This window comes from Pleurodeles waltl, chromosome 5 (assembly GCF_031143425.1).
Source record: "Pleurodeles waltl isolate 20211129_DDA chromosome 5, aPleWal1.hap1.20221129, whole genome shotgun sequence".
Taxonomy (NCBI): Eukaryota; Metazoa; Chordata; class Amphibia; order Caudata; family Salamandridae; genus Pleurodeles; species Pleurodeles waltl.
This window is the reverse complement of record NC_090444.1, coordinates 284656207-284683852: the sequence shown is the minus strand read 5'-3', so window position 1 is coordinate 284683852 and position 27646 is coordinate 284656207. Positions and strand designations below refer to the sequence as shown.

Genomic DNA, 27646 nt, shown 5'->3' with positions numbered 1-27646 from the left:
AGCGTGTCACGACTAGATTGCAATCCCTGCTTCCTTCCCTGGTCCTGCTGAACCAATCAGGGTTTGTGCCTGGATGCTCCACTTCATATAACCTCCCCACTTTCTTTGTGATATCTAGCAAGATCGGGCTGGACAGGCGCGCGGTGGCAGTGTTCCTCGATGCCACTAAGGCATTTGACTCTCTGCCATGGGCGTACATGTTTGGCCTGCCGGCGAGGGTGGAGCTAAGTCCTCGGTCTATTCAATTGATTTGTCTGTTATACATGTCTCTTTTTGCTAGACTGAGAATTAACGGGACGGTGACAGACTGTTTCCCGATAGCTAGGGGCACTCTGCAAGGTTGCCCCCTCTCGCCGCTGTTTGCGGTGGCGATGGAGCCACAGGCGGTGCGATTGAGGCAACACGATAACCATAGGGGGTTGACACTCAGGCAGCGACCAATACTTGTTTCTATGTATGCAGATGATGTTGCACTATGTTTGTGACCCACATCTCCATCTTGATGCTCTGATAGACGAGATAGTGCATTTTGGTCAAGCCTCTGAGATCATGATCAACTGGACGAAGTCGGTGGTGCTGCCTCTGTCGACCGCCACACAGAGATGTCCATCTAGATACCCTCTTGGATGGGCTGAGGGACCAGTGAAGTATTTGCATATATGGCTTAGCAGAGAGGCGGACGAACTGTGGTCGGCCAATTATGTACAGCCATTATGTGGCTCGAGGATAAGGTGGAGCTCTGGCGGTCGCTTTCACCGACGAGCCTTATAGCAATAGCTAAGATGGTGGTGCTGCCCAAATTCCATTATCGGTTTGTTATTATACCTCTAGTTCTGACAACTGGCTTCCTAAAGAGACTTCGATCTTTACTTATCACGCTTGCCTGGGCGGGTAGACAACCACAAATTTCATGGGAGAGACTGACGTTCCTGTTCGAACAGGGTGGTTTGGCAACTCCGAACATGGAACTTTACTATAAAGCTGTGCACAGGCCCATTTTGCACACTTTTGGCTGCAGCATATTAAATATTTACCGCATCTGTCTCCAGAGGGGGACTCCATCTGGCCCGATCGATTATCTGGGGCGAATGGTAGGCGGCTCAAATCCAGACTGAGAGGGATAGATACTGTGGCATGCACGAAGCATGCTTGGAGAGCTCTTCTGAACCGGGCGGAGGTGGAGAAGTCCTTTGCGCCTTCAATGTCGGTGAGGGATATTATGGAACTACAGCTGTCAGAAGAGGGTTGTGTGAGGACCTGAGTCTTCTCAATATGTCCACTCTGGAGTCTTGGTTTCGGCACTGGGTGAGATGCATGATAAACGTGATGTACTGTTTGCTCTTCCTAAGAATTAAGGCTACGATACAAGCGCAATACCTCTGTTTCTCTATGACACGTCCAGTATGCAATGCATTAGAGCTTGTGTATAAACTATCGTCCCCACGTGGACTGATCACGGACCTATATGTTTGTATGCAGAATGCGACGGCGTTGAGCAAGACCATGGCTCAGGTGAATTGGGAGAGGGATATAGGTGAAATTCTCTCAGACGAGGTATTGCGATATTGCTATATGCAAATGTGACAACTCTCCCCTATCTATAGATTGTGCTTAATTCACTTACACTTCCTACACCGTTTATACTATACGGCAAGCAGATTAAAGAAAATGAGTGTGAGGTTGGATGCTCGCTGTGAGAGATTCTCGGCTCCAGAGGCGGATTTTCTGCACCTGGCGTGGAGCTGTGGAGCGCTGCAGTGCTACTGGACAGAGGTGATGGAAGCGATCGCTGAGATGGTTGAGCAGGAGGTCCCACGTACCCCCAAGGTAGCTCTCTTGGGATACGTTCGAGACATACCTCCCGGAAATTGACTGGGCTACTGCTAGCTAAACGCAGGGTTGCGACGTGCTGGGGGGAGGAGGCAGACCCCCTGGTGCAGTGAGTGACTTGGGGATGCTGCGTATTGTCAGGAACAACTCATGGTCTATTGGGAGCGGATGCCGGCAACTTCTAGGGCCCGAGACATATGGGCCCGCGCATTCCGCTCTAGTGACTTGAAAATGAGGAGGGGCTGGGCAACCGGCCAGCAGGGTCGGAGACTGGGCAGGTGGCGGGTTCCTCTGGAGATATGCAATATAGCTTCCCCTCTGAAGGTGGGGAGCAGTGACTATGCAGGCTCCTCCCCCCTCCCTTACTTACTTCCCCTCCCCTCCTGTTTCTTTGTATGGTGTTGAGCTAGCGATGTTGGTCACAATAGCCAATACCACCGGATACTGCGCTGGAACATCCAACTATTAGCAGTAATATTCTCACTGCTCCTTTTGGGACTGTTACTTGACTGAAGCAGATGTTGGAGATATCCTATATTTCCCCGTTGGGTTTACAGCTGTATATGTTACCCCATCATGAGGCTTTTTTTTCCCTAGTTAAATCGACTCAATGGAAAGTTGTGTTTGGCTGTATCTATTGTTAAAATCACAAAAAAAAACAAAAAGTTTACCACAAAGGGAAAATGTGATGGTAACTGTAGGGTGTGCATGTACACAGGAAGAAAAAGGCAGGGCCAGGGAGCACAAAAGAAAAGTACACATTTGCTCATTCTTGTTCTGGTGTAGTTTATATATGTAGTTCCACTTTAAGAATGAACAGATGCAGGTATTATTTTGCATTGGTCCATATTCAATCTGTGTATAAGGCTCTATTTAAACAGATACTAATATGAAGTTAAGAAAAGAGCCCATCTTGGATGGATTTAATATTACAGCACAGATTTCAAGCCTAAGTAATAATGGGTTCAAGTACACAAGTTACAACATTATTTTGAACCGCCTAAGTGGCAGAAACAGCACACAGACAAGAAGGATCTAGTATATTATGCTGATTAAGCAATCTTCTGCGGGGTTCTAAGAGGGGACAAATATGGCCACGTTTCCCCCTTTAGTAATTAAAGTATGTGCAGTAAGCAATTATTTTGTTTTCAACAGGCAGTAAGAAACCTATTTTACTATTTATTTGATGGGCTTTAAAATTATTAGACTGACTTCTGGGCAAGAGATAAAAATGTTAAATCTGCTCTTATTTTGTTTTTACTTGTAACTTACTGTAACTTCGCCACTACATTAATCTGTGTAAAATATGGAACACACTGTGGGGTACCATTTGTCCTGATCTCTAGCTGCAAAGGCTAATTTATGCCATCACAAAGGTCACATTGAAGATGCAGACTGTCCTAACAATTCTGTTGGTTGGGGGCACTGCAGCTTGCAACACTGCACTTTGGCATGAAGTTTCATGTTCAACTGTTCAAAGTATAATTAAAATTGCAGTAAAGAAAGCCAAAAAAAAAAACAAAAAAAAAAAAAGGGGCATTGTTATTCTGCAGCCCTGCCAACCAAAACTCAGTCCCGGTACAGCACTAGACCAGAATTCTGCTCCCACTCCTGCAAATGTCTCAATTTCATTCAGGCAAGAGGAATCAGAAAGATGAAAGGAGATTCAGCCAAGAAGAGAGTAACTATCCGAACTTAAACAGAGGAATGTGAGCTCATTCTCGGCCAATGGAACAGCATCAATATGGGTGTATCCAGCAAAGATTCCTGAGACTTAGCCCTGATTTGGGGTGGGTGAGGGGAGGGGGGAGAGTCACGGGCAACTTCAAGAATTATGTTGTTTTCTAGTCTTTAAAAAATGTTTAGTTGGCTCTCTCAGGGGTGTAGAATTTAACAAAATATCTACTTGTCCATGGAAGGGTTGCTTCTTAATTCTTAAAAAAAAATTGTCCCTTTGGTGCCATGTAGTGCTGCAACAAATTATGGCAGCAATCTCATTATGTAAGAGCTCTGATTACAGCCTCTCTGATTCTGAATATGCCACGGCTATTACTATAGTAGGGCTTGAATACCTGTCATTTCAATCCCTACCATAGCAATTTCCTTATTTTGCCATCTTACGCAAATCTACATACTTGGGCTGGAGGAAGCAGTAAGCAATAGTTCCAGGGCTGGAATGCCTTTGAGTCTGCAAACCTACTAACCCGCATGTTTTAAAGATTTTCACCAGCTTCTCTCTAATATTTTCCCATAATAAGAAAGGTTGGACATTTACTCCTGACAATGGCAGAATTAGAACTTCTTCCAGGGTTGGGAAGAAAGTGGCTGGAGGGAAAATTAACTTGCAAACGCTCAATAGATTTTCACATGAGCAAATCTATACATCGTATTTACCCATGCTAAAATACAGTTCACAAATATTTTTTAGGGGTACGACATATACCATGGGTGCACTTTTGTGACATTCTTTAAGAATTTGGGGCCACATGTCGGTAGGTTCATTTGCGAGTCGCAAATCCGAATGTAGGATGGTGTCCCTGACAACATCTGTGATTCGCAAGGGCTTCGCAAATGCCCACCTCATGAATAATCATGAGGTGGGTCGCAATTTACGACCCCCTTGCGAATGGCGGCCCTCACAGGGATGGTGGCCTGCTGGAGACAGCAGACCACCATGTCTGTGACTGCTTTTCAATAAAGCAGTTTTTTTTTTGTAATGCAGTCAGTTTTCCTTAAAGGAAAACGAGATGCATTACAATAACGAAAAATTAAACGTTATCGTTTCATTTTTTCAGAGCAGGCAGTGGTCCGCTCTGAAAAAATGTTTACAGTGACATTCACAATGGGGGAAGGGGTCCCGTGGGGACCCCTTCCCTTTAGCAAAAGTGTTAGCACCCATTTGAAATGGGTGCAAACTGCGATTGGTTTGCGCCCGCGGTCACAAAACAATTCTACATTGCACTGCGAGTCGCAATTAGGAAGGGAACACCCCTTCCGAATTGCGAGTCACAAACCCGTTTTACGATTCGATAACCAGGTTACCGAATCGCAAAATTGGGTTTGTGCATCGCAATGTGCTTTTTGCACGTCGCAAACAGCGAAAGTCGCTGTTTGCGACATGCAAAAAGCTACCTACATGTGGGTCTTGGTCCCTAATTAGGTCTGGTGTTAACAAAGACATTTTGTTTTTATTAAACTTCTATTTCTCTCTCTTTCGGCTGGCTTTACTGTGAGTGATCGCATTCTGCTCTTCCACAAGGAGCATATTGGCACACAAAGTAGTTTTGTTCAGTGTCAGGAACTACAGTGGCAATCAGTGACGTAACGAAATTGGAGGGTGCCCCTTTGCAAAGAACATGGAGGAGCCCCCTCTCCAGACTCACTCAGGCCAGGTGCTGTGCGGAAGGGGCCCCCTGGAGGGCGGCTGCGGGGCCTTTGTTATGCCACTGGTGGCAACGTGTGCTTTTAGAGTTCAAAAACTTTTTTTTTTTTTTTTGCCAGTGTTTGTTACAGTGTTGAGGGCCTGGTAGCTCCCACAACAATAAAGTGTTAGAAAAGCCATGTCAAAACAAGACACACATTGATGAAACTAAAAGACTTATAAAAATATGTCAGATCAGTTGGCTTTGTCAGTGTTTGTTTATTTTCATGCTTCCCTTAATCATGTTGAAAATTGTTACACTGATTTTCCATTAGAAATATTTTTGGGAAATACTAGCATGCATCAACACATTTTACTAAATGACACTTCATTTGCATCTAATCAGAGAGCATTCTGGAAGCATTTTACATAGCATTATATTGTTAAACTTTTCAAACGTGTAAACTTTTTTTTTGTTTTTGTTTTTACTGGAACCACTGCCAGTAGTGCAGTGTGACCTTAAAACGATTATGTACAGTGCTCACCCTAATAATGAAGGCTTTTAATTAATGAACCATCAATACAAGTTTGAACAGCATTAATATATGGACACACATTACCTGAACTGCAGACTGTTCCCTTCTCTGTAAACTGGCACCCAAAGGAGTTTGTGCTGTAGGGGGTTGGGCCTACTTGTCTCAAGGACAAAATAAACATGAAAACTTGTTGCCCTTGACCTCAAACAATATGTCCCGGGCGTCGGGCAATAGGAATTTCACATCCCTGCTTTCTAAATTTCTCTGTGGAGGCGCAAGCCTTTGTCCAGGAAGCAGCTTGCTCAATTGATTACCTCCGCTGAATCCTCAGACAGAAGGCACATCATTACTGGTCTGGAACTCCGGACGTCACAGGTCTTTACCAGTGGCATTATGAACCTCTCAAAAGCAGGATGGTAAATTCTATATAGTAGCATGAAGTTTGTCAGGGATTTGGGGCAGTACCCACAAGGTACATGCCAATTACATGATATGATGTTTTTAAGCAAGATGGGAAGAGTGACACTGCCTGTCATGAAGAGCAGCCTTTTCTGTGATGAAGTGAAGTTCAGAGAACTGTAGCTAGTTCTCTGGGTATCAGCAAAATAACATTTTCACTAATTCAGTACTTAGGCTAATGAATGCAGCTCTTATCACATGTAAACGCTCCTTGTTAGATTTTTGGTTTGGGTTCTGCAGAGCTGACTGTTGAAAACTGTTCCATTAAATGTGATGTATTTAATCTTGACAACATTTTAAGTAGATTCAGCACGATTGGATTCTCGGAATCTATGGCTTTTTTCCCTCCATGTTCTCCCTATTAAGTGAGTTGATATGATAAATAAGACTGGTAGATTTACATCCCTTTCTTCAATTAATGCGTAGCCTAAAAGAAAAATTATATATACATGGAAAATGTCACTTACCCAGTGTACATCTGTTCGTGGCATTAGTCGCTGCAGATTCACATGCTGTGCACATCCCGCCATCTGGTGTTGGGCTCGGAGTGTTACAAGTTGTTTTTCTTCGAAGAAGTCTTTTCGAGTCACGAGATCGAGGGACTCCTCCCATTTCGGCTCCATTGCGCATGGGCGTCGACTCCATCTTAGATTGTTTTCCCCGCAGAGGGTGAGGTAGGAGTTGTATATGCTAGTAATAGTGCCCATGCAATGGAGTGAATATGTGTGTACATAATGTAATTTAAAGTAATATATTTACAAATATACAGATGTTCAAGATCAACTTCTAAACGGCTACAGGCTCCCGGGGAGACGGGTGGGCGCATGCGAGTCTGCAGCGACTAATGCCACGAACAGATGTACACTGGGTAAGTGACATTTTCCGTTCGATGGCATGTGTAGCTGCAGATACACATGCTGTGCATAGACTAGTAAGCAGTGATCTCCCCAAAAGCGGTGGTTCAGCCTGTAGGAGTTGAAGTTGTTTGAAACAATGTTCGTAGTACGGCTTGGCCTACTGTGGCTTGTTGTGCCGTTAGCACATCTACACAGTAGTGTTTGGTAAATGTATGAGGCGTAGACCATGTAGCTGCCTTACATATTTCGGTCATTGGAATATTTCCTAGAAAGGCCATGGTAGCACCTTTCTTTCTAGTTGAATGTGCCTTTGGTGTAATAGGCAGTTCTCTGTTTGCTTTAAGATAACAGGTTTGAATGCACTTAACTATCCATCTAGCAATGCCTTGTTTAGAAATTGGATTTCCTGTATGAGGTTTTTGGAAAGCAATAAATAATTGTTTTGTTTTTCGAATTATTTTTGTTCTGTCAATGTAGTACATTGAAGCTCTTTTGAAGTCTAATGTATGTAGTGCTCTTTCAGCTACAGAGTCTGGCTGTGGGAAGAACACTGGTAATTCTACAGTTTGTTTTAAGTGGAACGGTGATATGACTTTTGGTTAAAATTTAGGATTTGTCCGTAGAGCTACTTTATGCTTGTGTATTTGAATAAATGGTTCTTGTATGGTAAATGCTTGAATCTCACTTACTCTTCTTAAAGATGTGATGGCAATTAAAAATGCAACTTTCCATGTTAAGTATTGCATTTCACAAGAGTGCATGGGCTCAAAAGGTGGACCCACGAGTCGTGTTAAGACAATGTTGAGGTTCCATGAAGGAAATGGTGGTGTTCTTGGTGGTATAATTCTCTTTAGACCTTCCATAAACGCTTTTATGACTGGTATCCTAAATAGAGAAGTTGAGTGCGTAATTTGCAGGTAAGCTGAAATTGCTGTAAGATGTATCTTAATGGACGAAAAAGCTAGCTTTGACTTTTTCAGATGTAGTAAGTATCTTACGATGTCTTTGGCAGATGCGTGTAAGGGTTGAATTTGATTATTATGGCAGTAACAAACAAATCTTTTCCACTTATTTGCATAGCAATGTCTAGTGGTAGGTTTTCTAGCTTGTTTTATGACCTCCATACATTCAAGTGTAAGGTCTAAGTGTCCGAACTCTAGGACTTCAGGAGCCAGATTGCTAGATTCAGCGATGCTGGATTTGGGTGTCTGATCTGTTGTTTGTGTTGCGTTAACAGATCTGGTATGTTTGGTAGTTTGACATGAGGCACTACTGAGAGGTCTAGTAGTGTTGTGTACCAAGGTTGTCTTGCCCATGTTGGTGCTATTAGTATGAGTTTGAGTTTGTTTTGACTCAACTTGTTTACTAGATATGGAAGGAGTGGGAGAGGGGGAAAAGCGTAAGCAAATATCCCTGACCAACTCATCCATAACGCATTGCCCCGAGACTGATCTTGTGGGTACCTGGATGCGAAGTTTTGGCATTTTGCGTTTTCCTTTGTTGCAAATAGATCTATTTGTGGTGTTCCCCAACTCTGGAAGTAAGTATTCAGTATTTGGGGGTGAATCTCCCATTCGTGGATCTGTTGGTGATCCCGAGAGAGATTGTCTGCTAACTGATTCTGAATTCCTGGAATAAATTGTGCTATTAGGCGAATGTGGTTGTGAATCGCCCAATGCCATATTTTCTGTGCCAGGAGACACAACTGTGTTGAGTGTGTCCCTCCCTGTTTGTTTAGGTAATACATCGTTGTCATGTTGTCTGTTTTGACAAGAATGTGTTTGTGGCTTATTATGGGTTGAAATGCTTTCAGCGCTAGAAATACTGCCAATAGTTCTAAGTGATTTATGTGAAACTGTTTTTGGTGAGTGTCCCATTGTCCTTGGATGCTGTATTGATTGAGGTGTGCTCCCCACCCTATCATGGAGGCATCTGTCGTTATTACATATTGTGGCACTGGGTCTTGGAAAGGCCGCCCTTGGTTTAAATTTATACTGTTCCACCATTGAAGCGAGGTGTATGTTTGGCGGTCTACCAACACCAGATCTAGAATTTGACCCTGTGCCTGTGACCACTGTGATGCTAGGCACTGTTGTAAGGGCTGCATGTGCAACCTTGCGTTTGGGACAATGGCTATGCATGAGGACATCATGCCTAGGAGTTTCATCACCATTTTGACTTGTATTTTTTGATTTGGATACATGGCCTGTATTGCATTGTGAAATGCCTGAACCCTTTGTGGACTTGGAGTGGCAATGCCTTTTGCTGTGTTGATTGTCGCCCCTAAGTATTGCTGTGTTTGACACAGCAGAAGGTGTGACTTTGTGTAGTTGATTGAGAAACCTAGTTTGTGGAGGGTTTCTATGACATACTTTGTGTGTTGTGAACACCTTTCTAGCGTGTTGGTTTTGATTAACCAATCGTCTAGGTATGGGAACACATGTATTTGCTGCCTTCTGATATGTGCAGCTACTACTGCCAGGCACTTTGTAAAAACTCTTGGCGCAGTTGTTATTCCGAATGGCAACACCTTGAATTGGTAATGTATCCCTTGGAATACAAACCTTAAGTACTTTCTGTGTGAAAGATGTATCGGTATATGGAAATATGCATCCTTTAGGTCTAGTGTTGTCATGTAGTCTTGTTGTTTGAATAGTGGGATTACGTCTTGTAATGTCACCATGTGAAAGTGATCTGATTTGATGTAGGTATTTAATGTTCGGAGATCTAATATAGGTCTCAGACTCTCGTCTTTTTTGGGTATGAGAAAGTACAGAGAGTAAACTCCTGTTCCTTTCTGGTGTTTTGGTACTAATTCTATTGCTTCTTTTAGTAGTAATGTCTGAACTTCTAGTCCTAGAAGATCTATATGTTGTTTTGACATATTGTGTGTTTTCGGTGGGACGTTTGGAGGGAATTTGAGAAATTCTATGCAATAACCATGCTGGATAATTGCCAGTACCCAAGTGTCTGTTGTTATCTCCTCCCAATGTTTGTAAAATTGGCTTAGTCTCCCCCCCACCCCCCACAGGTGTTATGTGTTGGGGATGTGTGACTTGGAAGTCACTGCTTGTTCTGAGGGGTTTTGGAACTTCCCTCTATTTTTTTGGAATTGTCCCCCTCTATATTGCCCCCGAAAACTACCCTGATGATATTGGGTTTGATAAGTGGGCCTTACTTGTGAGGTTGTGGCCTCTGTAGGTTGACCTCGAAATCCTCCCCTAAATTGTGTTTTGCGAAATGTGCCTCTGCTTTGTGGGGAGTAGATTGCGTTCATGGCTTTTGCAGTATCACTATCTTTTTTTAGTTTTTCAATAGCAGTGTCGACTTCCGGCCCAAACAACTGCTGTTCATTAAAGGGCATATTCAGCACAGCTTGTTGTATTTCCGGCTTGAATCCTGACGTACGCAACCATGCGTGTCTCCTTATCGTTATTGCAGTATTTACTGTCCTTGCAGCCGTATCTGCTGCGTCCATTGATGACCGTATCTGATTATTGGAGATACTTTGTCCTTCTTCTACCACTTGTTGTGCCCTTTTCTGGAACTCTTTGGATAAGTGTTCTATGAAATGCTGCATTTTGTCCCAATGAGCTCTATCGTATCTTGCCAAAAGTGCTTGTGAATTGGCAATACGCCATTCGTTTGCTGCTTGTGCTGCAACTCTTACCCGCAGCATCGAATTTGCGACTCTCCTTGCCTGGAGGTGGTGCATCTCCCGAGTTATGAGAGTTTGCTCTCTTGCGGGCTGCCCCAACAACCACAGAATCTGGTGTTAATTGCTGCGTAATATAAACAGGGTCTGTTGGTGGTAGCTTGTACTTCTCCACCCTTGGAGGCTCTGCCTTTTACAGGATCCTGAAATATTTGTTTGGAATGTTTTATCATTCCCAGGAGCATAGGTAAGCTTTGGTATTGGCTATGAGTGGAGGAGAGTGTATTAAACAAAAAAAGTCATCCTCAATTGGATCTGAATGCAAGGTGACGTTATGAAACGCAGCTGCCCTTGAGACCACCTGCGTGTAGGATGTACTGTCTTCAGGTGGCGACGGCCTCGCAGGGTAACAGTCTGGGCTGTTATCTGATACAGGAGCATCATAAAGGTCCCATGCATCAGGATCATCTTGACTCATTGCAGTATGAGTCGGGGATTGCATCAGTGGTGGAGTGGCTTCCGGTGATGTGTGCATTGATGGTGGTGGAGTGGTTTGTCTTGCCACCTTTGCCTGTGGCTGCTTGTCCTTTTCTTGAAAGGCAAGTCTTCTTTTCATTTTAATTGGGGGAAGAGTGCTTATCTTCCCTGTGACTTTTTGAATGTGGAGCCTTCTTTGAGTGTAGTCTGGCTCAACAGATTCAAGTTCCTCTCCGAACTTATGTCCTTGCATCTGGGAGGACAATCCCTGTTCCTCTGTGTAGGAACCTGTTTTCGGTTCCGAGGCTGGATGTTTCGGAATTGAAATCTTTTTGTTCGCCTTTTTGGGCTCCGAGGAAACCTTCTTTATTTTCGGCGTCGTGGTGTCTCGGTGCCAAACCATTTCGGTGCCACTATCTCGGTGCAGAGTCTGCTCGGAGCCGCTGTCTCGGGCCCGAGATTGTTGTGTGGCGGTATCTCGACGGGAGTCGGATGACTTAGTCACATGCATGCCCTTTTTCGGTGCCGATGATCGGTCACCTATTTTTCGGGTTAAGCCATGGCCTGTTGGCGGTTGCGTCCCCTGGGCTTTTGTTGTCTTCTCATGAGTCTTATGTTTCGACGTCTTACGGTTTTCGGCGTTTCTTCTGGATCGAGCTCGTCAGAGTCCGATTCATGGATGGAGAAGGTTTCTTCTTCCTCCTCGAAACGCCCTTGTCCTGTCGGCGCTGACGCCATCTGCAGTCTTCTCGCTCTTCGGTCTCTTAATGTCTTCCTCGACCGAAACGCTCGACAGGCTTCACAGGTATCCTCCTTGTGCTCTGGAGACAGACACAAGTTACAGACCAGATGCTGATCTGTATATGGATACTTGTTATGACATTTTGGGCAGAAGCGGAATGGGGTCCGTTCCATCAGCCTTGAAGAGACATGTGGCCTGGCCGACCAGCCCCCGACGGGGGAATCGAAAAAACCCCAAAGGGCCACCGGAGCTCTTCAAAAGTCGGTGTCGGTCCGTTGTAACTAACCCGATACCGAACGCAAACAATACCGACAATTTTTCCGAGATTCTAACTATCCTTTCGACCCGAAACACGGAGCGAAAAGGAACACGTCCGAACCCGATGGCGGAAAAAAAAACAATCTAAGATGGAGTCGACGCCCATGCGCAATGGAGCCGAAATGGGAGGAGTCCCTCGATCTCGTGACTCGAAAAGATTTCTTTGAAGAAAAACAACTTGTAACACTCCGAGCCCAACACCAGATGGCGGGATGTGCACAGCATGTGTATCTGCAGCTACACATGCCATCGAACATATATATATATATTGTTGATTAACTGTTTCTTTTACATACACCTGTGCTGAGGACTGATCATCAAAGTGACTTCAATTTGATCTCATACCACGGTTTCTAGGCTTTTTGACTATATTGCTGTGTCTGTTTGCAAATTGTATGATATCTTTAGCCACTCCTTGGGACCTTGCCAGTGTCTTCTCTGGGATGACTGGTTGGATACTATTATATTTGTTGTTTTAAGTATTTTACTGCACAATTTAAATAGTTTGCGCAATGACCTCTTGGATATTGTTTCCTAGATCATTATTTTATATTTCAATGCAGTTATTTTCAGAAACGTTGTGGAGGAGACATTAACTGGAAATACCAAAGTTATTGAGGATATCTTGTGGGAAAATTAAAAATATATTGGAATTCATGGGTGATAAGGAACTTTAATAAAAGTATAATCATTTTCAGTCCTCATTTTTGTCTTATATGAACCACACTGGGTACTGCCTCTAATATGAGACAAAATTACTTTTTCTGATCAAGAAATAAAAATATGGATCCTGGAGATTAATTCCAAAAAAGATGCTCCATTGATCAGGAAGGTGCTGTGGATTGCAATGTGACAATTTTAAACTTGTATTTCATGATATGTTTGTTGAGGCACCAATGGTCTTAAATGCACCTCTTTTCCCCCTTCTGATTCTTTGATCTATCAGAAAATATCCTTAATACACCTGTCATTCGTAAAACAACAAACCCTCTACTGCATCCTTTGACAGAAAGATTTAAAAGAGGTGAAAATGTCTTCCCTTGCTTTTAACAGGTCTTGGTTATATAGTCAGTGACTACTTACATGCATCTCAGGCATAATTTTTATTTCCTGATGATGATCCCAACAATCAAATAAGGGATCGAAACATTGTGAACATTTTGTACTTGTACTTAATATAGGTTTTGAGAGGAGCAAGATTTTAACTTTGCTTTCTGCCACATGGGATATACCTGAGCTGTTATGATTTATGGTTTCCAAGACCTTTTTCACTACACTGTTTTCTTACTTTTGTTTGGAATAAATATACCGATTTATTGTATGTTTTCCATATATTTCATTGTGATTCTAAGGGACCCTTGTTCCTTTATATTAATAAAATAAAAAAATAAAAGAAGAAGAGGTGGTCATCGAGATTGAACCTGAAACAGAAGGGGCAGCCAGTAACACCACAAGTCTATTGTTATTATCGGTTACCCGCCTCCCCTATAAAAATGCTAAAACTTCTCCATGACCCAAGACTACTTCCTGCCTACCATGTCACCTACTCATCAGAATCACCAGTGCCACTATCGCACAACTACAATGGCTGAGCAGGGGCCCTTGTTTCATGGAATACTAAATGTGAAAATGCTGAGGGCAAGTGGGCTTTATCCCTGGATGAGGAATCTGCTAAAAGGGGATTGTAATGCCAAAAAAGTAGGAATATTTTCTGCGATATCCCAGTGCGATACCAAAGAGAACCTTTTCTCGTGGTGAAAAGGGGAAAGTTGGGCTCCAATTAGGTCTGAAAACAAATCAACTGTGATAGCAGCAAGAGGCCAAAAAACAGACGTCTCAGAGGAAAGTCACCAGCTTCAAGAGAGGTAGCATCAGAAACTCAGATTCAGCATAAAGATGTTTACAAAGATAACGAAAACCATGGAAAGAGTGTGTGACTCCTAGAAGGGTTTGTGCCTAATGATTCAAGGAACTGAAGGAAACATGCGGTGCTTCAAACTCCACATGCTACCCGTTATAAACCCCATTTTTAAAGACTTGTTTTTTTGACTAACACCTTTTCATTATCATGAATGCAATGTCCAAAAGCCTTTACTATAGGAACTCTAAGATACCTCAAGAAATATAACACTTGGCTACAACGTGGCTGCATTCCAAGTTGGGAAATGGAAATTAGCGGACAACATTTTCATGTAATCCACAGCAGTCGTCCTAAACATTTGAATTCTGTGGACCCCCACTTTGTTACTGGAACCACAGCCAACTCCTACCCCCTACTGAATGATTATTGCAATTGTGTGAGTGGTTTAAGGGAGGGAACACAGATTGCATCATTCTATACTGTGGAGAGAGTAATAACCCAAATCTCGAAGCCCTGCCAAAAGTCCTATGAACCCAGAAATTAATCTTGAAAGTCACAGTGGTTAAAGCTGGAGCACATTAATTATCACATTGTTTATATATCTTGGCCATCCTTGTAAGCAGAGTGGAGTTTAAGCCAGTCCTCCTACACCTTTCTGTTTTCTAACACAGAACTATCATTTCGATTTAGCCCTATGCTTACCTTTAATTTAAAACAAAATCCAGATTGAGATGGATTTCTACAGTGAAAAGGATAAAAAGTAGGATCAAAGCTTTAAGCTCCAGTACGTGGGTTTTGGGGCTTTGAGCACCTTTTGACGATTTATTCGGACAGTTGTCAACAGAATAACAATGACTGGAATACATTTGTAACAAGGTTTTGTCTACCAACTTAACAGCTTAACGGGAGGTGCTGGAAGTTAGTACTGCTCTGCAGAAAGTTCAGGATATATTTGGTACTTTTTTGGGGGCGGGGGGAGAAACACACTTCTAGTTACTTCAAGTCCAGGAACCCATTCAAAGTTATATTTCATGAAATATTAGATCCTGGAGAGACATCAAGGTCATGGCAGGAAGATAACATTGCCATGCTATACATCTGGAGAAATGACTCGTTCTGAATTACAGAAAAAAAGATGTCACATAGTTAGAGCACGCACATTCATTATGTCCCAATTTCAAATAGTGCTGTTATTCTTCTAGTTTACATGATAAAGATTGTTGCTGGCCCTAGCCTGATGCACATCACCCAACTTAAGGTACTGAGAAGTGTTGGTTTCACCATGCTTGCCAGAAAGCTTCCATGCAAAAAGGAACATCCCAAATTATTATTTTAGGTAAAATTGAAGATTTGTTTGTGATTCCGCTAACATTTGATATGGTTTACAGCAGTGTCATACTCAAACTGCATACATTTGCTATGGTGTGGAGTAATTCAGAAATCCTACATCAAATGCATACTTCAGTTCAGTAAATCATGTTAAAATAAAGATGCTTTAAGATCTTTTGGACGGTGAAAAAAATACAACTTTTGTGAATCGAAAATAGAGCCAACTGCAAAATATAAGAGGGGAACTCTGGAAACCAATGCATCCCTTTTATAACGCAATATATTCTGTTGAATAAATCTTAAAGGTAATCTCAGCTACAATACAAGTTACCTTCAGGGCACATAAGCCGGGAGGAAATGCTATGCTACAATTGTAGAGCAGAAGGCAGAGTGGAAGGCATTACTGTACAGCTAGAATTTAGGTCCACTGCTTTCTCCTTCAATGTGTTCTGATTTTACAGTATTAAATACAGTATTAAGCACTATTACATGACAACACGAGTATATACTAAATCCAAGAAACCCACACCCCCAGAAAAAAATACACTTTTCCGGTGCACCTCAGAAAACACATATCAAGTAAACATTTATAGATTAACCCAATTAAATAAAATTATGGCAAGAAAGTATCACATTAAAGAACAATATTGGGGTAAAATTGACATCACTGCTCTTGTGCAACCTCAACACAATGATTATCAGGCAATCGAAAGCTGTATCACCTGCAAGGCTAGACACGTGGCAAAGAGAAATCCTTTGAATAGTATGGATAGAACTTACTTAGCATCATCTACCACTTTAACAATATTTTTGAAATGTGTGTTTTCTTACCCGTCTTTCTTTTACAACCACTTCAAGTCTAATGGTCGAGGACACAACAGAAAACAAACCGAAATACATAGGTAAAAATAACAAGAGGCAAAGAAGAAGATACCAGTAACTTAAGCCATGGTAGCTTGTAAAGGATTTTCCAGTGTTACCTCACATAGCCATTCTTTTATAACAGTTTTCCAGCCAATTATTAGGTGGAAAGTATATTTCATTTCACTTGCAGATTTAATTCTTTGGACTTTTCTTGGAGCAAACTGACCCAGTTATTGCCAAGAGACTGTAATAGACTGGTTAGCTCTCATGCAAGGGATCAGGTGAAAAAACCCTGGTTGAAATGTTATGCCAACCAGAGTGAAATCACAGTATCAAGCTTCTGATCAGGCCAAGAGTGGGCCAACTCAGAGCTGCTGGGTAAACTGAATACAATCTCCTTGCAAATAATGTCCAACAGTAAGCTCTAAAAGAGGGAGGAAACAAGACTGCTTTCAGACAGTCCTAATTTTCACACCAAAATGTTTTTAACAGAGACTATCAAGCCACTACTTAGTGGCATAAATGCATCTGTCAACAGCATGAAACCATTTAAGAATTAGGACATCACACAATCTACTCAGGTTTCTCCAAGTTGAGTATGCTAGCACATACAACCCCTAATCTCCCTTGTGCAGAAACAGCCACACCATCCTCCCTATCCAGGCAAAAGGGGATTTCAACATCATTGGTGTACAATACATAAAAGCCAAGAGATTGAATGAATCTGGCCAGTGTTCAACATGTATGTCAGAAAGATAAGGTCTTAAAGAGGACCCAACAGTGTGAGATACAGACACAAAAGCAGAAAGAGTTGGACCTGAAAATAACAAATATACTAAACTTACAGATTTGCAATGCTAGTCCCCCATAGCCTGCTCAGGGAGATGGCACAGTCAATGGTGTGATATGGCACGGATAAGAAGAGGAGAATAAGACTTCTGATTCTGTCTCCATCACCCAAAGACTGCCACCAAAAACGACAGGTTTCTCTGGTGAGAGCAGCCACATGGAGCTTCCAAATAGACAGCCACAGGAAGAGGTGAGATGGGCAGTCAGGTCTAGTGCAAGTGTCTTTAATAATAGCACAATTAAAGCTCCTTTGAACTGAGAGCACACAAAGCTTTGTGACACTGAAAGACGTAAGATGTTTCATATGGGTGTTTGAGTGGGGGCACAATTTAAAAAGATTGGCAAGGTATACAGAACAGAGTCCAACTGAAAGATCAAGAGGCTGTAAAGAGGACACTAGCCGCAACAACACAGCCTTCTGAACAAACTGACAAGCAATATTTCAGTGAAAAAATAAAGCAGGGAATAGCACAGCTGCGGAGAAGAAGGAATGATAGCATATAACCGCCAATGGTTAGATAGTTTCTGAACGGACAGAAATGTCTTTCTGATAGTTAACCGTTTTGCAAATACAAAATGGAACAAAGAGTGCCTCTGTAGATACTCTAAGCCCATGCAAGAACCAGGCGTACTCGAATAATCTTGGCTCCAAAGAGGGTGCACATCTCTGTTATGAGCTTCCAGCTTAGCTAGGTTTGCTGAACGTTTTGGGTTAGTATTCGCTCTAGAGGTGATAGATTTCGAAAAGGCAGGGGTCACATTCCCCATAGTAGATGAATATCACCTAAAATGAACACCCTATTTGATTAGTACCGATCGTTAGCAGAGTTAAGATTCTTGATTTAGCTTCTTTACGTATTTCTGGGGGTCTCCTAAGCGGAGGATTCATTGATGGGATCTTAAATCCTTTCAGAAAGTACCCTGGTCACACTATCGTGGCTACTAGATTGGAAGTGACAAAATGCAGAGTAATATCGATTAAGAAATGGCTTAGTTTGCTGCATCAACACAGGGAAGCAAAATAAAACAATAAACATAAAATTTAACAAAAGTAAAACAGTTTAAAAAGATCCAAATTAAACTTACACAAGGTGAGACAATTCATTTCTCAAACAGCAACAAATGTATACCTTGGGAAAGCAATGTCTTTGTGTGTGTGTGTGTGTGTATATACACACACACAAAGTTCAGTCTGCAAGAAGTAGTCTTTAACATACCTTATTTCAGTACCTGATCCCATTCTGATATTTAGTGACAACTTGATGTATTAATGTTCAGAAATACCATGTGCTCTCTTCCAGTACACTAAGCTAAATTTGAAAACGTTGCCACACCGGGACCAGAAATCTAGTAAAGGAGAGAAATGAAATTATTTACATCATCAAGCTTGTTTTGGAAGTATTAATACGAATTACTCGCTATCTCTGATATCAATTCATATTTAGTTTACAGTATTCCAAAGGAACAGCACTAGTTCTACAGTTCTGATGTCCTTAATTACATTATACATAACAAGCATTGGTAAAACCAATAGGACTCACCTATGCAAGAGCTATTAGCTTTGCCAATGTGTTTTAGCTGTAGTCTACACCAGTGTGGCTGCTGGTCAGCATGGCTAAAAATTAGTGGCGTAGAGGAGAATGGCGTGGGGTGTTGTAGACTGGAACAGCAAAGAGCGGAGAAGAGGGTCAGAGTGAAATGGCAAAGACTGGAGTAGTGTTGCCGAGTGGAATGGGAAAGAATAGAGCAGAGTGGTGGGAGTCATGCAATGGACTGGCAAAGTGTGGAGTCGTGTAGAGTTACATACACTGGAGTGACAAAGAGAAAAGTATACTGGTGTAGAGTGCACAGACGTAGGTAGAGTGCTGCAGAGTATGGTGGCATTTGAGTGCAGTAGTATTGAGAGCACAGGGGTACAATTCAGCAGCACAGAGTAGAGTGCAGTGGCGCAGAGTACAGTAACGCAGAGTAGAGTGATGCAGGAGGCAAGTGGCAGAGTGCAGTGGCGTAGATTGCAGAGTAGAGACAGGGGCATGGAGTGCAACACAGTAGCAAAAAGGGATGCAGAGTAGAGTATAGTGGCATAGAGTGGAATAGTGCACAGTACAGTGCATTAGAATTCTGTGGTAAAGAGAAGATTGTTTCAGAGTAGAGTGGAGAGGAGAAGTGCAGGTGCGTAGAGAGGCATGGAGTGTAATGGCGTAAAGTGGTGTAGAGTGCAGTGGTAAGGAGAAGATTAGAGTTGCGTACAGTGGATTGGCATAGAGCACAGAAGGATAGAGTTGAGTGTTACAGAGTAAAGTGCGTTGGTGTTGAGTGCAGTGTTGCAGAGTGGCACGGAATGGAGGTATACAGAGTAAATTTGTGCGGCCTGGAATGGTGTAGAGTAGAGGGGTGAAGATTGCATTGGCATAGAGTAGCATGGTACAGAGTAGATTAGAGAGGCATAGTGGTGTGGTGCAGAGTGCAGTGGCGTCGAGTGGTGTAAAGTGGCACAGAGTTGAGTATTCATGGTGTGGTAGTACACACCATTACAGACAACATATTTTCAATTGAAATTACTATTATTATGTTTGCACAGACATGCAGGTTTTACTACTAAAACTATACAGTGCACAGATGAAAATGCGTGGAAATTGCACCGTCTAGAGTAATGATTTGTTTTGATCATATTAAAGTATTTGTTTCCAACACACTTCAGAAATAACTAAAAATGTGCTATATTTGTGTTCCTAATTCTGATATATTCTGAAAAACGTATACAATTAATTTAAAAGGCTGTTGTGTGCTTGACGAAGGCTCTTTCCTGCCCCCAGTATCCATCAATACAGTCACATAAATCTTCTCACTTACAAATCAAAGAAAAAAGTAGACTAGAGTCTTTGGAAGATGGAGCCTGACATTTGACCTCAGACTTTAAATGCACAGCAAATGTAATGAAATAAGAACAAGATTTACAGGCCTATTTACAGAAAGGGAGCACACAGAAGGATACTGCAAATACAATTTGGGCAAGGGAAGGTATGAACTTGAGCTGGACAGCCTAAAATAAATAACACCAGCAAATGGAAAGCAAGAAAATGTTACAAACCACTAAGCCAATGGAAAGCAACTGGCAGAATGCATCCAAAGGTCAGCTTTCTGAATGGCTCCAGGATGTCTTTGGCGAACCAGACAGCAGTGCTATCTAGTAGGCTGCGACCTAAAAATAGATGCAACATGCATTACAAAAGGTCTAATACATTCCACAGAGTTTACCTTTGAACAATTACAAGGACTTATCGACCCCTGCCAACAACGCACGAAAAGTGGACGTTACCAGATTTGGAGCATCCTTAGACATAAATTGTAATAAGGTTTTCATATCCCATGAAATAGACATCTACCCAACAAGATGCGTTTCATAGCAAGAATAGTCTAGAGTCTGTAGAAAGAACAAAACTAAGTCCTCCTCCCTAAGTGTTGCCACGATTTTAGATTCGGCCACAGAGGAGGCTGGCCCTCCTTGTTCTTCTGAATAAATCACTTAATTTATTGACCAAAACACAATTTATCAATCTAAACTCCTTCCCATTTTCTCCATACCCAGATGGCTTGCTCCTTTTGCTGGAGTTTTTTTAATCTCTAAATGGAGTCACTTAGCTTAATTGTCCATGATAATGTCCTTTGAACAACATGCAGATGAAAGTCATCTAGACGCAAAGTTTCCAAACACTCAGATGTCACAACTCCAGAGATGCTCCTCAAAACGCTCATTAAATGAAAATCTTTCTATAAGTGAAAGTCGAGCAAACCTGAATGTCTTCTGTCCATACAAGCAATCCTCCTTCATCAGTCCAAAAATGGCTAGACTCCCCACACTCATCAGGAATTGTGCAGTCTCTGTATCAGTAAATTTCCTTGGTTTAATCACCAACTCTTGCCTCAACCTAATGAAACATATGAATTAACCAAAACAACAACACACCAACTGTACTTCCTGAGAAAATCACATCCTGAATTTCCCACACCAAATTAGACAACGTTGTTCAAATCCTCGCCCTTTCATACACCGAATAGGCAACATTATCCTACCAAAATCATCAAATGCACTTCTTCAAGCACTCCACATGGGACAGCCAGACTTGTCTTGAATACAAAGTCAGACTATGTCACTCCTAGTCTTAAGAAGCTACGATCTTTCCCTCTAAAAGCCTTCGCAGCCTTCAAAATCGCCTGCATCAACCAAAAGGTCAACTAAACTGGCCTTCCATCTTACTGCTAAGACGGACTCCACACAATTGGTGGCAAAAGATTCACAAGAAGGAAAAACAACCCAGTCTTAAAATCCCTAAATTAAGTAAACTTAAAAACAAGCCTTCTCCTGGCTGTCCCTTAGCCTTTGAAGCTCCATCCCCAATGCACTCAGAATGGACTCAAACTTCCTTTCATTTAGGAAAGACCTCAAGTCTTGGAAAAACATTTTTGATGCTTCCACCCCCTCCCCCCCCCCCCCAGCACCCTCCTGTCTTCTAGTTTAAAACCAGGTTTCCTTTCCTACTTCCCTTGTTAAATTTCCCTGAAACTCAATCAGTCTGGGGGGCCTTGTTACTCTTTAAAGTTTGTTCCATCTGTCTTAATAAGACTTCCATAATGAGAGAATCTAGACTCTTCTGTCCCCTGCTAGTAGTTTAGCTAAGATTGTGTTCAATATATTATGTATGTCATGAATACTAGAAAGATCTGAAGCTGGAATTAGGATTCATCAACAAGGACATTCATTGCTCATCAGAATATAGTCTATTCAGGATTAAGACTGATGGACATACAAGAAGAATGCTTAGTCTCGAGCATACACATCACAGTCTCACCATATGTCACATGGCGTACTCTTGATTTTCTAGGAGAAGACACCGGACGTCCCTTTCCCCACATTAGAACTCTCTCGCTCCCCATTTCACACAGAATTAAAATTTCCAGTACGTATGATGTCACCTACTGAAAACTCAATAAAGAATCATTACAAAATTGTAAGAAGCTTTAGTTTCCATTACAAGCAGTAGGAGATCCCTACACAATAATAGTGATTCCAGTATGTTCTGAGGAGGCAGGTAAGTAGTAATCTGTCGAGAAACCTGTGCTACATCCTCCCCCAATGCCCTGTGCAAAGTGGGTTTCCTGCATTCAAACAATATTGGGCTTGTAAGGTCCTACTGCCTGTTTTTTCATCTGAGCCGTGGCGCCCTTGATGTTACCACTGTTATTAGAGGTTGCTAATAGTCTAGTATATCTTTCTGTAATTAAGGAGGGGGCACGTGCACCTTTTGTGAGTCATGCATTTGTGTACTCCTTTCTTGCACTGAACGTGCGCGGACACAATAACAAAATACAAAGCAAAGGACATACAATACACAGATATGAAAGTATCACAGGCATATAAATACAGTTACCAAGTGGTCCAGAAAAGGTCAAAGCACAGACATAGCAGCAACATAAATTGTTTCACACGTATGCCTAAGAACATTTAATGATGTCCTGACATCAATATGGGTAGGTGAGAGACTACGACCATCAGTTTTTTCTCTTCAAAATTCAAATGATTTTTAACAAGTTTTGGTAGTAGAAATGGCTTGTACACATTCCTCTGGTTAAATACTGCCAACGTGTTTCGACCTTAATATTGGTGGGATATTGTACAGTTTAAGAGGAGGTCCTCCTCGGGCTTAGTTTAATTTTATGTCTGGACACTACAGTGAAAGACAATTAGAACACGTGGTGCGAGTATAGGTTTCTGCAAAAATAAGCTATTAATTGACTGCATATATTGAACCACTTATCTACAGACCCACAAAGTTGAAGTAGAGTTGTGCTTCTTCGAAAGTCAGTAAGAATTAAAGACGGGAAAATTGCAATCTGAAAAAATAAAAAAAATAACAAAATAAAAAAATAAAACTACGGGAGGGGAAATGGCGAGACCAGGGTTAATGTGAGCAGTCATGTAAAAATTGTATGGTAAACCACAGCACCATGAGGGGTAGTTTTAGCAATGCTCTCACCAGAAACAGATCTTCAAAGTAACTTCACGCCTAGGAGGAAAGGAGAAGATTAGCATCTTTTACGGTAGCTCTAGGTTTCTTCGTACAACGACTTTCTACAAAAGTCAGTTCTTCACTTACTTATAGAGCCTCTGTGTTACACTTGCATTCGCTTAACAATGCTGGTGGCCTCAACAAGAGCACACCATTTGTCCACAGTGCCGTGGGATGCCAACCGGCTTCTCCGCACCAAAAGCAGCAGGGTACACGCTGGCAACACATGTGGCAGAGGTCCATCATGCTGAGTGGAAATCTGCTTTTCAAACAGAGTGATGCTGGGAATTGTAGTTCCTTTACAGTGAAAGGCAGTAGCGGAAGGGAAATTTAGAGAATATTCTTTAAAAAAAGAAAAAAAAAGAAGAAAAAAAAAGGGGGGGGGGGGGGGGGGGGGAGGGGGGAAGAGCGAGGGAGAGAACATAACCCGTTCAGAAATTTCGTTTAAGCCAGTTTCAGCTGTACCATATGGATGCCCGGGGAAGACGAAAAAGCAAAACTAGTACCATAGTACCTCAATCACAGCACAATTTGCAGAAGGACTAAAATCTAGCTGAAACTAACAGTACTTGGTCCATGCTCCCGCCGAAAGAAAAGGAACTGAAGCCGACATGCACTGGCCAGTTAGAACGCAGCAAATAAGAGACAATAAAGACAATATAAAATAAGCAATGGGTGGGCTGCAAGTCCATTGCTGTATACAATCTCTTGCTGGCAAGATGCCGTAAATGAGCTGTTGCAGGCGAGACCTAAAAAAAGGAAAGAACCTTTCCACTGTACCACAAAGCCTAGATAAATGGGCATGATTCACTAGTGCTGATGCATTCGTCAGGATGACCTCATGGAGCATTAACAGGGGGTATGCAAATATCAGGTTTAGCTTTAAAAAAAATCCTTTAAATTGCAACCTCACCTAAAGTTTACTGTAATTCCATGGCTATCCACCACACACTCACATTCGCCATTATGTAGCATGTCATGTCTGCAAATGTATTGTTAACAAATGTGCAGCTATTTTACTGCTCAGTTTTAAGCAATACTAATTCGAACAACTGAAATGGTCTATGTGCTGAAAAGGCCATTAAGCGCTTTCTTCCTGGGGATTTTATTCATTCTTGCAACAACAAGCACTGCAATTGAACAAATTAGGCAGTATATTTACACACCAAGCAATAAGTTTCGTTTTGCACTTAGCACTGTAATACTGCTGATGTTTGTTGATTAGCAACAATACACTTTGTTGTTGCGGTATGTGTAGGGCACTGTGTATTGCGGTGTCCAAATATCATGGATATATGATGCACTTGATGGCATCTCTCCTTTGCGAAGGCTGTTTTTCTCCATTAAGGCTTGCAAATCTGCACTTGCTTCTTCCCAAGCACCCATCCCTGAATTCAGTCCCATTGGGCTACCAGAGGGGAGAATGCCAGCCATTCTTTTAGTATTAGTACGTTCCCCATAACAACTGAAATACTCCGATCACCCTCTTCGTGCTGTAACGGGTTGCCAAGAAAACTTGAACAGATGCAGAGCTTAGCCTGCCCTGAAATCAGCAAATCCAGCTTTACAGGTCCACGTTGGTCTGTCCTGATGCTTGTGGAATGAGACCAGAGTGGTTGGTCATTTGAAACTCACAGACCTCTGGGTGGCTCGGACTTCACGTCCTAGCAACGAGAATACGTGCTCCATGGAACCAGTATTTTATTTTATTTTTCAAGATTGTTTAAAGACAGGGTGAGGGTGTGCTAAGCTCCTAGCCTCAAGTGCTTCCCGCAGTCCTGTTTCTAAGACTATGGCTGAGAGAACTTAAACATGACACAAACAGCTGTCAGACACGAGTCGGAGACGCTCATCTGGAAGGATGCCTTCTGCCCAAGGCTAGCTGTAGTACACGCCACCATGGTACCCGAAAGTGCACAGCCACTACTTCATCTTGGCCCTCGTGGACTGGGCATAAGGCTTGTGATTCCTGCCTCTCAGACATTCAGATACACCCTATTCGGAGAGTGTTAGGGCTACCATCATTTTTGTATACAGGGATGCCCTGGGGAGCTGGGATGCTGTGCCTTCTTAACTCCTGGAGCTTGGCATGATTCTCGGTACTGTTGCTGCTAAGCTCTGATTGTACTTGGTACACCCCCCTTCCTCCTACCCTGGGTATTTATGGGTTGCACTCTTGTCTTGCCCGAGTCATTTATTTACCTTTAGTTATGGATCAATCAGTTTCTCAATATACATATCAGTATTAGCCTTATGATGATGCCGAATACTACAAGGGGCAGAACTAGTCAAAGGGCTAAGCAACGTCGTACAGGAATCGGTTATTAAGGAGCTGGCTCTTACCTTCAGGCCTTTACGAGGCAATTGCGTAAAATTGCAAAATGGGTTCCTACTGTACTACCTTCCATTCCCCCTGGGTCTGCTGGACCCTCCAGCCGCTTCCCGAAAGCAACAACCACAACAGAAATCAGGCAAGTGGCCCCATTCCGATGCCTTCACTAAACTGTCTAAATCCTTAAATGGTAGACAATGGGTACTGCTTTCTTTCGATCATTGCTATCTACTTTGGCAGCCTTCACTAATGTCCCCAATGACTCATTGGATAAGTCAATGACTCATTGGATACGTCAGTCTAAACACTCCCAGCAAACAAGCCTGCCATCCCCACCAGTCTCTCACTGAACCTAAGCCAAAGAAAGGTAAGTCTAGGTCTCCTCATTCTCAGTGCTGGGAAAGCCTGGCCTGCCATCTGCTGTCCTTTGACCCTGATGAAACAGTGCAGCCCCAATCCTTCCAATTACTTCCATGATCTGAGGTAGCAGAGTACAGGCAGAGCCACTTTCGCAAGGGCCCCGATAAGGATGTGCGAACCAGGTTAGTTGTGGAATGCCCCATACAGCTTTGAAGGGTAAAGTATGAACACCATCCTAAAGAGGTTTTCGAGCAAGCCTAAGAAGTGTATAGTCAGGACCACTTATTAGATAGATTGTGCCCTCTGACGAAGATCCTGGAAATGGCAGTTAAGACCACAGACTCAGGGGTTCCAACTGACCCAGACACCCTTGCAGGATGGGCCAGGTTGTGAAATTCCAACTGTGCTATCTCCACTAAAAGTAGAAACTTCATCTTGTTGTGTATGAACCCAAAGGTAACTGAACAGGCCTCTGGTGAGGAGGGCCTTGCAGCCAATGGTTTGTTTTTCAGTGGCCTTTACGTTAAGGATCTCGGGAAATTAGTCAGCGCTTTAAATGCCTTGCACAAGCCCCATGTGTGGGAAGGTGTTCCAGACTGGACTTTTGCAAGGACAGGGCGTCATCATGGATGATTGCCTAGACGGTCCTTCTTACAGGGTCCCCAATGAGCCTACAGTGACAAAAGTAGAGGTACTTTCTTTTCCACAAAGGCACACTACCAGAGAGACAGACTCAGACGGTTCACAAGCTGGCACTTACCACATCCTGCAAGCTTCCATTACAAGCAAGAGTAATCCCTTCTTTGGAAGCTACTTTTGAGGAAGGGGGGCATATGGAGGGAGGTTGGTTGTTCCTTCACAATTGGTCCCAGATCACTCAAGATGCCTGGGTGTTTCAGACAGTGCACTGGTACCAAACTGAGTTTTACAGGTCCCCCATTCAACAAGCTCGTCATAAACAACTATCTTTTTCACCTTCCTGAAAAGGCTTTCCTATACGAGGAGATTCAGGACTTACTGGGCATAACAGCTATCCTATTAGATTTCCATTAGCAAAGTTGTTTTTATAGCACAGAATGCTTGGTTCTAAACCAAACAGTCTGTCACACATTAATGTTAAATCAGAAAGAATGCAACCGTTGGGTTGTTTTTCATCACTTCAAGAGGGAGGGTATGCATCTTCTTAGAAGCATGCTTAAAGATAACCATTGGACAGTCCGCCTGGATCTGAAGGACGTCTATTTGACTGTTCTAATATTTGCTCCCCTCAGGCATTTCCTTCAGTTCCAGTGGTGCAATCACTCAGCTCTGCCTTTTTGGCCTGTCTCCTGCCCCTTGCTGTTTCATCAAGCTGATGAAACTGGCTGTCAAGATCCTAAGACCTTCGGGCATGCGCCTATATCTATCTAGACAATCTCATCCCCATGGCACAGGACAGGTATCTCCTACAATATTTATCTCGAACTGTCAATATCCTTTAGCAGTTAGATTTTTTTTCCTTAACAAGAGAAAGCACACGTTGCCTCCATGTTAGTCTTTTGAATTCTGGATTTTTATTTGTTCAAACTATCTACTGCAAAAGGCCAACATTTTTTTTTTTTTTACTGCAGGTCAACATATGCTTGCACACTCTGGTGATGAGTCTTCACTGAAACTGAAGAGAGCGAAGAAATGAACGTGGCTAACTTAAAATTATTCTGGTATCAGGGATAATAAAAAGTATAGTGCTTGTGTCAACTTTGCTGATG

General features: G+C 42.5%; 1 protein-coding gene across 1 annotated transcript in view; it reads right to left on the bottom strand.

Annotated features, from left to right (window-relative positions):
- Positions 1–27646, bottom strand: part of SOCS5 (suppressor of cytokine signaling 5) — a 43594-nt gene that overhangs the window by 9136 nt on the left and 6812 nt on the right. Inside the window, exons 3-4 of the mRNA XM_069234024.1 lie at positions 20230–20340; positions 18356–18485 (exon numbers count right to left, since the gene is read on the bottom strand). The gene's annotated coding sequence lies outside the window, so the exon portion shown is untranslated. The remainder of the gene's footprint in view (positions 1–18355; positions 18486–20229; positions 20341–27646) is intronic.